Source organism: Chionomys nivalis, chromosome 4, assembly GCF_950005125.1.
Source record: "Chionomys nivalis chromosome 4, mChiNiv1.1, whole genome shotgun sequence".
In the NCBI taxonomy this organism is placed as follows: domain Eukaryota; kingdom Metazoa; phylum Chordata; class Mammalia; order Rodentia; family Cricetidae; genus Chionomys; species Chionomys nivalis.
The window spans coordinates 52915170-52926639 of NC_080089.1; the positions used below are offsets into that span (position 1 = coordinate 52915170).

The following is an 11470-nucleotide window of genomic DNA, read 5'->3' on the forward strand; positions in this document are numbered from 1 at the left end:
ACAGACTGGTGATCAAGGCATGATACACTCTAGAGACAAAAACTTTATATATTAAAAAAGAAAAAAATGTTGCTTCTTGAAATAGTTGAAACATAATATTTATTGTTCTGACAAGCATTCTTTCTTATAACCACCTCCCATTTCCACCCTAAAGCAATCTTTGAAATCACTATGCTCATAGATTCATACGTCACCACATAAGTTTGCCATTGGACTCCCTACCTCTCCTTACTTATCCCCAGATCACTAGCTCAGGCCACACAAGGTGGCTTGTCTCGCTAACACTAAGAGATTGAATAACTATCTTCCCCCCTTTGCCGTTCACTCAGTGGGTCCCAGAGACTGATGAATGCCCCTCCAGTAGCTTAAGATCAGTCCTGTGCTAATCAGAGCTCACTATTGCACAAACAGAAATTAGCAGGCTATGGCGGATCATACCCAAAACCCAACATTGAAGAGGCTAAGGCAGGAAGATCTCCAAGAGTCCAAGACCAGTCTGGGCTACTGTCTTAAAGACCAAACCCCAAATCCTAAACCAAATAAACCCTTTCTCCTATTTAAGCAGAAAATGCATTTGTCATGAAAATAGTCCCCAGATGTCCAAGTGGACAAGGAAATCATGTCTGGACATTACATAGCACCCCCCCCCCCCCGTGACATAGATGCAACCTAGGAAAGAAACCTCTGCTGCCAGCTTCAGACACCGGCTGGTACTGCTTCTGCACTGTCTGGCATTGGTAGAGGGGCTTTAATGGCTGGAATCCATGAAATAGAATTTGGATGCCAGAAAGAGGTCTCAGGCTCAAAGGTGTGTGAAAAAGAAACATCTGGCACTTTCAACACCTGTTGTGGGAAGTGGAACTGTTTTGTAATGTAGTGGGGGCCTTGTGATGGCGAATTTTACATGTCAACTTCAACTGCTCCAAGGAGTCCCAGTTACATTATCTCTGGGTATGTCTGAATGTAGTTTCTGGATAAGATCAGTGTTTGGATCCCTAGACTCAACAACCCCAGTATGGGTCAACAGTATCCAACTGCAGTGGGCCTGAATGGAACAAGGGTGGAAGAAGGAGGAAGTAGTTTCTCACATGATGTCTGAGATCTGGTGTCTTTTTGCTTTGTGTAGACTCTCAACAGCTTTTCTGGGTCTCTGGTTTGCAGACAACGGATTATGGACAGAACCAAGAGAGCCCATCATTTGTAATAAATTTCTTCATGAACGCACACACACACACACACCACATGTATGTGTGTGCACAAATGTGCCTATCTCCTGTTGGTTCTGTTTCTCTGTATAACACTGAATACAGTCACCAATACAGGACAGAAATTTTGAAGGCAATGTTTAAAATGAATAGCAAATGACCATTCTATAGTATAAACAAATGTCTTTGAAAGACAAAACATGATGCAGAGGGATGGCAGGGACTACACACCCATTGTTACACTCAGTTAGATGCACAACTTAAGATACATGCCTAGGTTTAGGGTTGCTGAAAAGCATCATTATTCAGAACAATTTCAGATATGAGCTTACATAATTAAAGGATATTCTGGAAATAACCCAGTAGTAGTCACTGAAGAGGTATACTTAACTTTTAATTGATTAATTTGTGATTTTTAGTTGCCTAGGCAATATTAAGTATAAAATAATAAAGTTATATATTTATTTTAAAACAAAGGACAGAGGTAAAATAGTTATCTGTTACATATAGCTTATTAAGTTGAGTTAGTCAATGGCAGATTCATGTGTAAACACCCAGGAACTCAATTTAAAGTCCACAATCAAATTTAGGTGGTGATCTTCAGGTCATCTGAGCCAACATCCTATTCAGGGAAATCATTTTTTCTTCTTGCACCTCCCACAGGGGTCCCAAGGGTGTCACTCTATAGATACTATGCTGTATATTTGGTTTCTTGACCCTTTTTGGTTTGAGCTTAAAACATAGATGAATCGGCCGGGCGATGGTGGCGCACGCCTTTAATCCCAGCACTCGGGAGGCAGAGGCAGGCGGATCTCTATGAGTTCGAGACCAGCCTGGTCTACAGAGCTAGTTCCAGGACAGGCTCCAAAGCCACAGAGAAACCCTGCCTCGAAAAACCAAAATAAATAAATAAATAAATAAATAAATAAATAAATAAATAAATTGATGAATCCAACCAAAAGTTCTACTGTTCATATTCAAGTGAGAACACTGTTTCCATAAGTAGAAAAGCTGGTACTTCCACACTCTGGTCTTGGAACTGATTTTAAATCCTAAATGAATCTCATAACCAACACTTTAAAAATATAATCTTACTCTTGATTTTTTTCTGGGCCAAAGGATATCAAATTGAATTATTATTATTATACAAACTCTCTACTTTTTGAGATGTTTATGATGACCTATGTAGGTTTTGATCATTGATAAAGTTGTAAAAATATTATGGCCAATAAGGAGTTCTAAAGTAAACCAGCAATACTTCCACATTCTCTCAACACAGTTGGTCAACATGAGATCACATCTCAGATTTCAATTATCTATCACATTCTCAGATAATTGATAAGATGTATTCCAGAAGGATTCTGTATGTATAGGTATTTTATGAATCTATTATATGTATCTATATATGAACTATCACTCAAAGGAATAGTGGAGGAACTATCTGGTACAGTACAGAATGACAGCTAAGACACAATCATCTGTATTGTTAAATCTTGATCTGTATTTATTGGTCTCACATATTGGGCCATGTACACATTATATACAGGATAGAATATGAAAGCATTCATGTTAGGCATTTTAACAAAGGCCTTTTAAATTATGACTAATGATACATGCAATAAACATCCCAATTAACAGTTTTAATAAGTGTTTACTATTTTAAGAGAACCTATGATTAAGCTTCATAACTAAAAGGAATTACTTACATTTTTTAAAAGCTAATTTTAATGGATCTTTAGGTTAAAGACACTTTAAAACTCAGACCAAAGTATCCCACTTTAGCTGTAGGATCAAGAGAAATCAATCTGGAGCTGACCAGTTGGTTTCTTCCCTGTGGCCAGCTTTGGTTGTGCTTGAAAGTGTTACGAAAGCCATAGGAAGAGGGAAGATGCTAGTCCTACTAGCCCTGGATCCTGTAATAGGACAGAACTGAGCTGCCAGGCAAGATACGCTGCTGGCCCCCAGTGGTGTGACTGTTCTGGGGGTGACCAGCGACTTTCTAACAGGATCTTAGGCCTGCTCACAGAGGAAATCCATGCCTAGTACGGTACGCCCGACTCCAAGAGAGTTGTAACCCACAGGAGGAAACCATCCATCACTATTGTGTTGTCCAATTGCACTCTAAATACTTATGCTATGCCCATAGATTAGTGCTGCTCTCAACCATGGCTCGAGGAGCTTCCTTTCGTGATGGGCAGCAGTTGACAGAGAGACTCAAAACTGGTTCAAGTGCTGAGAATAAGTAGTCATAGGTGCCCAGGCCTCATCAGACAGCTATATCAACTACCCACTTCCAAGACTCAGGAAATACTGTGGAAGGGGGACACAAAGAATGCAATCGCTGGAGGATGGGGAAGAGTGTTGTCAAATGATGTCTTGCGAACATGACATCATCATTGTGCTTCTGAACTCACAGCTTATGACCTACACCAGATCAAGACAGTCAAAATTCCAGGATGATATGGCAGGACTCAGGGCCTCCTCGCTAGCAAAAGGAGCCATTGGCAGTCAACGACGACCAGAGGAGAGAGAATCATTTTCTTTTGGGGGTTTGGCCACTGACAGACTCTCCGTGATCCAGTGGGTGGCCCCATACCCATGTGCAAATGGGTAGTACTAATCTGATTCAGTGGATTGTTAAAAGAAAGACAGAAAGAAAGAAAAGGAAGAAAAGAAAAGAAAGAAAAGAAAAGAAAGGAAGGAAGAGAACGAGAGAGAGAACTCTGGAGAGGATGTGTTGGGGTTTGGTCATAGTTGGAGGAAAGGAGGAAAGGTGGGTTTTCAAAATCTATTGAATGCTTGTGTGAAATTCTCAAAGAATAAATGAACGCCGGGCTGTGGTGGCGCACACCTTTAATCCCAGCACTCGGGAGGCAGAGGCAGGCGGATCTCTGGGAGTTTGAGGCCAGCCTGGTCTACAAGAGCTAGTTCCGGGACGGGCACCAAAGCTATAGAGAAACCCTGTCTCGAAAAAGCAAAAAAAAAATAAATAAATAAAAATAAATGAAAATATTCTATTAAAAATATAGGGGTCAAAGCTGGGCATGGTGGTGCACGCCTTTAATTCTAGCACTCAAGAGGCAGAGGTAGGTGGAACTGTGTGAGTCTGAGGCCAGCCTGGTCTACAGAGCCAGTTCCAGGACAGCCAGAGCTCCACAGTAGAGAGAGAGAGAGAGAGAGAGAGAGAGAGAGAGAGAGAGAGAGAGAGACCCTGTCTCAAAAACAGAACAAATAAACAAAAAAGCAAAACAAAAAAGTAAAGGGTCTACTACACTACACAACTTTTAGAAAAATTGTCTTTCAGTTTTGAATAGAATATCTCCATGCTTCATTTAAAAGAAAAAAGAAGAAATGTACACGATAAATGCTCTCCAGTGACTGATGGGCATTTCACATATTTCCAATGCCACCTGGGGGAGAAAAAAGATGTAGGGAACAGAATTCATGTCATTGAGGATATCTGTTAAACTAAAACAAAACAAAAAAATAAAAAAGTCTATGCGATAAAGAAATGATTAGCTTCATCATGAGTAAAACCGTCAAAACCTTTGGCCAGGGCTGGAGACACGCACAGTGGCCAATAGCACATACTGCTTTACCCAAGGACCATCGTTCAATTCTCAGACCCATGTCAGGGGCCACACAACTGTTTGTTTATTTCTGAGACAGGGTTTCTCTGTAGCTTTGGATTTTGTCCTGGAATTCACTTTGTAGCCCTCGAACTCACAGAGATCCACCTGCCTCTGCCTCTTGAGTGCTGGGATTAAAGGTGTGCGCCACCACCACCTGGCTAACTCTAGCTCCAGGAGATCCGATGTCCTCTCCTGGTCTCTGAGGACGCTGGCATTCACACGCATATGCAGACACACTTATTGTTTGAAGTCAGCTTTTCACCCCCTAGTTGCACAAGGGAAATAGGAAGGAGAGTTACAGTGGCTTAAATAAGCTCTTGCGTCTGGCTTTTAATTAATAAGTTAAATGGAAACTTCAGTGGAAGAGGATGTGAGAAACTCTGAATCTGTGTCATTCATTAGCTCACTTGTGACTGGTCTTTAAAATTACACTTCTTATTTCTTTAGTTTGTGGTGTGTGTGTGTGTGTGTGTATCTGAGTGTGCACAGGCATGCACCACAGTGTATGTAGAGAGCAGAGGACAACCTGCTGGAGTCTGTTCTCTTTTTCCATTATGTGGGGCCCAGGGTGGAAGTTGGGTCATCAGGTTTGAAGGTGTCTTTACTGTCTCAGTCATCTCCACTGCAGGGACTGATCTTGTTTTGGGGGGTTTTGTCTGAAACTTTTTCTTTTCGTTTCCTTTCTTTCTTCCTTCCTTCCTTCCTTCCTTTCTTTTCTTTTTTCTTGGGGGTGGGGGAGAGAGTCCTTGCCTGGCCAGAAACTCATTATGTATACTAGACTGGTCTTGAATGATTGGAGATCTGCCTGCTTCCTCCTCTTCCCAAATGCTGGGGCTAAAGGTATGTGCACCACTATCTCCAGCTGAGACTGATCTATTAAAGGAGCTTAATAAAATCTTACTTATGCAACAACCAAATTGCTTCACCTCAAAAATGTAAACATTTTAAAAATTCCAATGTGTAATTATTTCAACAGCATGGGAAGCATCATTTAGAGTGTACTCTCTTTACATAAGTTTCCAGTTTCTTTGAGGAGAAAACTGTTCACCTATTGAAACCACAACAAGGCCTCAACGTTCATTTTATAGATACAGAAATCAGGGTTAGCATCATATCATTAGATTTTTACTTCATGTCTTCCATTTTACAGCACAGAAACTGGAGTAAGATACAACGCTATTTTCCCACGGTCAGCACGAGGGGGCTGGAAGGTTACATGCTCACGGGATATGAAAACATTCTGTATGCAGAGTGTTTGATTTCAGGATGTTTACTAAGGACTCAGACGGTGAATGAGCATCTGGCATCACCTGAGGCTCTCTGGGTGATAGCTCACATAAGTCGTCACTGGGGACCACTGCAGTGAAGCTTCCTGTAATAAGCTGTGTGCGTCCACCTTGCCGAAAACAAGACCTAGGCTCTAATTGCCTTGAACTTTAATAATGTCGGTATGTCCCTTGGCCACAGTTTTTTCTCTCATATAAACTCAGAATTATGAGGCAGGAAGATGTTTGACCTTTTGCAAAAAGGACCGCTGTAAGTTCCTGAATCAAACTGTTTTCTGCTCTATCTTAGATGATGGTCGTTTATTTGATAAGACTAGGGTAATTTTTAGGATTTTGAGAATTTGCGGTAGAATATGAGCTGGGTCTTATGGGTCAGGCCTGTTAATCCCAGTTACTCAAGAAGTTGAGGCAGGTGGGTTCAGAACCTTCCTTGACTACAGAGAAAGTTCAAGGCCACACTGAATAACTTAGTGAGACTCTCAAAATTAATTTTTTTCAGGGATGCAATACAGCTCAGTACTAGAGTGCTTGCCTGGCATCCATAAAATCCTAGGTACACTCCCCAGCACCTTTATTTTTTAAGGAAAAAAAAAACTAAAGTGAGAATTAGCCACACATATGCATAATTAGACATTTGAGGCTGTTCTGAAGGATGATTGCGAAGACAGCTAGGTTTCTTGACAGAAGGGTAATCTAGATTGGCATTCCAGATCAGCACTGCAGTTTTGCCAGTTAGAATCATGAGAAGCAAGCGACCAGTTTCTCCATGAACGGCATGGGTTTAACCTCCAGCTCCCATGCCACACCCTACCCTGACCCTCAGAGCTAGGACTTTCAGTGTCTTTACAGACACAGCTGTGTTTGCCGCGGTGTTGCCTTGGAATTAATTTCCCTTAGAACACTAAGTAGGTACTCTCTGATACTACAAGCATATGGTCATTTTCGCACAGTGCTATTTCTGTAAGATATACTTTCTCTCCATCCCCAGCATGTGCTTCCTTCAAGACAACTCACGGAAACAGAAAATGATAACAATTTAATGTCTTTTCCCACTCGGAGCAACAGATTTGTTAAAACCTAACATATGCTTATCTTATTTCAAGAAAGTGTACCCAAAGAAACTGAATATCGATTGGCATCTCATATGATACATTTAAATGTCTCCATTTATATCAAAGTAAAATTTAAAGAAGCAATGCATTTCGATACTGTGTGGTGACTTTTTTTTTATCTAAAGAGACCCGGATGGCAGGGGAACAATGAAAGAGCACAATAATGCTAGTCAAAGGCAGGTGACCTGCTTCGTAGAATGCACTGAGAGGGGCTGGAGAGATGGCTCACTGAAGAAGAGGTTAAGAGGTTCCAGGGGACCCAGGTTCATTTCCCAGCACCCATATGACAGCTAACAATCATCTGTAATTCTAGTTCCAGAGGACCAGTTGCCTTCTTCTGGCCTCCAAGGGCACCAAGTACACATGTGGCGCACAGACATATATGCAGGCAACATACCCACACACATTTTGAAAAATTCAAAGTTTTTTTTTTTAATGCAGAGATACCTTTGTCTAACTGCCTTTTGCCAATCCCTACCCTTGCCTCATTTCTGCTCCTTCTTCATTGCCAACCGAAACTATTTACAAGTCTCTTGTGGGGGAGAAAACAATGTAAACGTTGGAGGATGAGGAGGAGTGCTTTGAAACACTGTATTCAGGACAGGACTGTTCTGTGTTTTTAACTGAGGCTACCAGATAAAAATTCTGAAACTGCTGGCTTCATTCTGTTCCCATGTCACTTTCTTTGCTCCTCTTCTCCCATGATAAGAATTCATTCTCATACCTGAGGCCAGCCCTGTCAACACTGCCAGGTAGCTGTTTCGTTCCTTGATGGAATTCTAGCAGAATTCTGTGTCTTCCTCCAGGCTTTTACAGTACGCACCCCCGACAAATACACACCTCACACTTCTGACAAAGCAAGACCTACACTGGCTGATGTGGGACTTGCTACATCTCTGGCTCCTGCTTCTTCTCATCTTCAGATTCTTGGCAACTCTCACAAAGCCTAACAAGTAGAAGCATTCAGCAAAGATGTGCAGAACCGAGAATACTCACTTTCAGGCATGAGCTATTCTCAATAACTCAAGAGCTGAGCTTGCCCCAGATTGTCCGCAGAGCGGCATATGACTTCTGTTCCATTTTGTTTTATCAACCCGTAGGCGACCCCAAAAAAGGAGGAAAGATACCTTTCTATTATGGGGTTGCCAGGAAAAAAAATGCCTGCCCAGTCCAAAGAAATTTCAGAGAAACAACTAATAATGTTTAAAGTATAATTCCAAATATCATATGTGACATATTTAAATTAAAACAGTATTTGCTGTTTAAATTCACGTTTAGGGAGACAGCCTGAAATTTTATTTGCTAAATCCTAAGAAATGATTTCAGGCATTCTTGGAGGACTTGGGGTCTGCTTCCTTGACACACCTGGAAGTCTGTGTGGGAGCTCTGCAAACTTCCCAACTAGCCAGGTTTAAATCTGTGAATGCAGCTGGGGCTCGTCTTGAGTGACTTGGTGACATGCTTTAGGAAATGCTCCTTGTTACATAATATTTCCCTGATTTTGTTAATTCCTCAGAATTCCCTTATAGCGCCATCAACAATTTTTAGCACAGAAGACACTCCAATGATGGCTTCAAAACTCTCTCAGAAGCTAACATTTGCACATTTTCAGTGGAATCCTCAGGACACAATAGAGAAAATGAGCAAAATTTCCCCCGAGTGCTGTTTTTCCTCGTTAGCCTAGCACAGCAGCACTCTCTGTCCTCGGGCTGGGAGAAGCACCCAGGCAGGCAGAGATGGAGCTGGCCCATGATGTTACTGCAGTAGTCTTCTAGGGAGACCCTTTCCTAAATGTGAAACATCTGTAAACAGAAGCACCCCAGACTCTTCCTTGTATGAGCTGACTTGCAAGATTGGGAATTATCGCCTCGTTATTCTTCACAGGGAATCTTGAGCTTTTGGTCAACATCAGAATTCCTTAGAGATGGGTCAGATGACCTACCTGTCTCTCACAGACAGGGAGGGGGACGGGGCTGACTTTGTAGGCCATCATCTTAGAGTCCTGACAGCTATGTAGTATGTCAGCTTGCTGGTTTACTGGTTAATTGTGATGGTAACATGAGAGTTACAGCTCAAAGTGTAAGTCTGCTTCAATCCAGGAAGTTCCCTGCAATAAAACATGTTGCTGTTCTTGACAGCGATGTCTTGCAGAGAAAGCATCCTTTTTTCCCATAAGAGAGAGGTCAAGAAGAAATATCTCACAATAGTGAGGAATAACGAGAATGTGTACCTTTGGCAAAATTTCAACTAGATTGACCTCAAAAGGAAACTTCTAGGGAGAGAATGACTAAGAATGCTGCTACCCCGTGGTATCAAAGACAACAAGGAATTATGACGTTTATCCCAATGTAGTCATGCTACCTGCTTTCCACCATATTGGTAATACCAGTTAAGGACTGTTGTCGAGCGACCGACACAACACGCACACTCACGTTGCTGAGATGCAGAACAAAGACCGAAAGCCTGCCTAAAATCAGTCTCTCCAAATGACAGCCTCAATTTATGACACCAATCTAAAGCTCGCGGGGATTTGTGACGTCTTTTTCTCGGCTTGTGGGGAGAAAGACATGAAATTTGGAAAGCTCCAAGCGGTGGCTGAGGCTTCCATCTGTCTGTGTGGGGCAGAAAGGCTCCCACACATATTCATTAAACTTGATCTGAAGCAAGCGAGTCTGTGAGGTCGTTTCTGAAATATTCATAAGGTGTGTTACCGGACTCGCCACTTAGAGGTTGAGCAGACACACCAAGAGGGGGAGTAGTCGCTGCCCACACTTGGAAATAAAGGCACTTGGAAAAACAGCATGCCTCGCTGTACTGTTCTGTCTTTAACAGCTCTCGGGGCTGTTGTTCTCCGCCTGCCTGTTCAACTGCACCTGCCCCGGAGATGCTCCAAGAGTGGAGTTTCCCACAGTGGGAGGAGGCGCAGCGCGCCAGCCCCGCAGACTTGGCTCGGGGTGGAGACTCCGAGACCTCCGGTCTACAGCTCTGCCACTCTACAGCCTGGCGCCGCCCTGGGGCCTGACCCGCAGGGCCGAGGGCTCCCCGTGGGTCAGGACCCTCCACTCGTCCCAATCAGGCCGCCCTTTGTCCCTGGCTTCGGATCCCTTCCTAGGCACCTGCAGTGGCGTTCAGTCGCTAGGCGACCCGCGCCCCTGGGACCCAAACAGCTTCCAGCGCTGACCCTCAGCGCCGCGGGTGTTAATTTCCAAGCTCAGGATGAGAAAGAGGATTTATAGTCTTGGGTGACCCCGGCGCTCCTGCACCCAGGTAGTGCGCACTTTCATCCACGTCCCTTCACTGTCCCCAACCCCGAGCGTTTCTGCTGTCCCCTACGCAGCTCAGCAGCCGCCTCTCTCTTCTCCAAGGGCATTCGCCCCTCGAATCCTCTGGGGTCGCGACTCACCGGGTCAGGGACAGCGGTGGGCTCAGCAGCTCCGGGAGAGCGCCAGTGTGGTCTCCATCTCCGTCTTCGCTCCGGCTACGCACTGGCGACCGTGACCACCACGGCTGGTCCCTTCGCGGAAGCTGGACAGAGGCGGCCGCGGCTGCCGCACTGGCTGCGGGCGCGGGAGGGGCGGGGGAGGGGCGGGAATCTGGGTCGCGTGGAGCCCTGCAAACCGGGATGCACCCTGGGCGGCCGGCGGCGAGGAGGCGACCGAGAGCAGCTGGGGAGGGCGTGCAGAGGTTTCCCTGGGAGCTAGACGCGGGCGGCTACTGAGCATGCTCAGTCCCGGAACCCCGGGGCGCGGGCGCGGCGGGGAGGAATGAGAGCTTGGCCAGTGCCTGAACCTGGGAGGAAAGGGTTAAAACTGCGGAGTTGCCCGCAGTGGCCCAGTTTAATTGCCCAGGAGTTGACCACCCCTAAAGAAGTCTAGGATTGTGAGAACCTGGAAGACCTGTCAATGGGCTTCCTGAAGAATCTAGGGCAAGGTGTGTTCCTCCAACTCCTCCGCAGAGGATTGCCCAGAAGTCAAAGTTTGTTGTTAGCTCATCGTCAACCTCCCCTCAGTCCAGGTATCCAACCCTCAGTTGCTTTCCTGTGTCCTCTGTCTCCCAGACAACCTCTGGCTCTCCTGATTTTTTGGACAGGTCAGGTCAAGTTGACCAAGAACCAGCTCTTTAATTAGGTATACCTGAGAGTTCAGCCTTCCCAGGTCCACACCTGTATTTCAACCAGGGCTTCAGGAACAACACCTTATCCCAGGCTTAATTATAATGGGATGAATTATACACAT

The 11470-nt window shown here is 44.4% G+C and overlaps 1 protein-coding gene across 1 annotated transcript in view; it reads right to left on the reverse strand.

Moving 5' to 3' along the window:
- Elmod1 (ELMO domain containing 1) overlaps positions 1-10942 on the reverse strand; it is a 66637-nt gene extending 55695 nt beyond the window's left edge. Inside the window, exon 1 of the mRNA XM_057767909.1 lies at positions 10639-10942. The gene's annotated coding sequence lies outside the window, so the exon portion shown is untranslated. The remainder of the gene's footprint in view (positions 1-10638) is intronic.
- Positions 10943-11470: the final 528 nt, after the last annotated feature.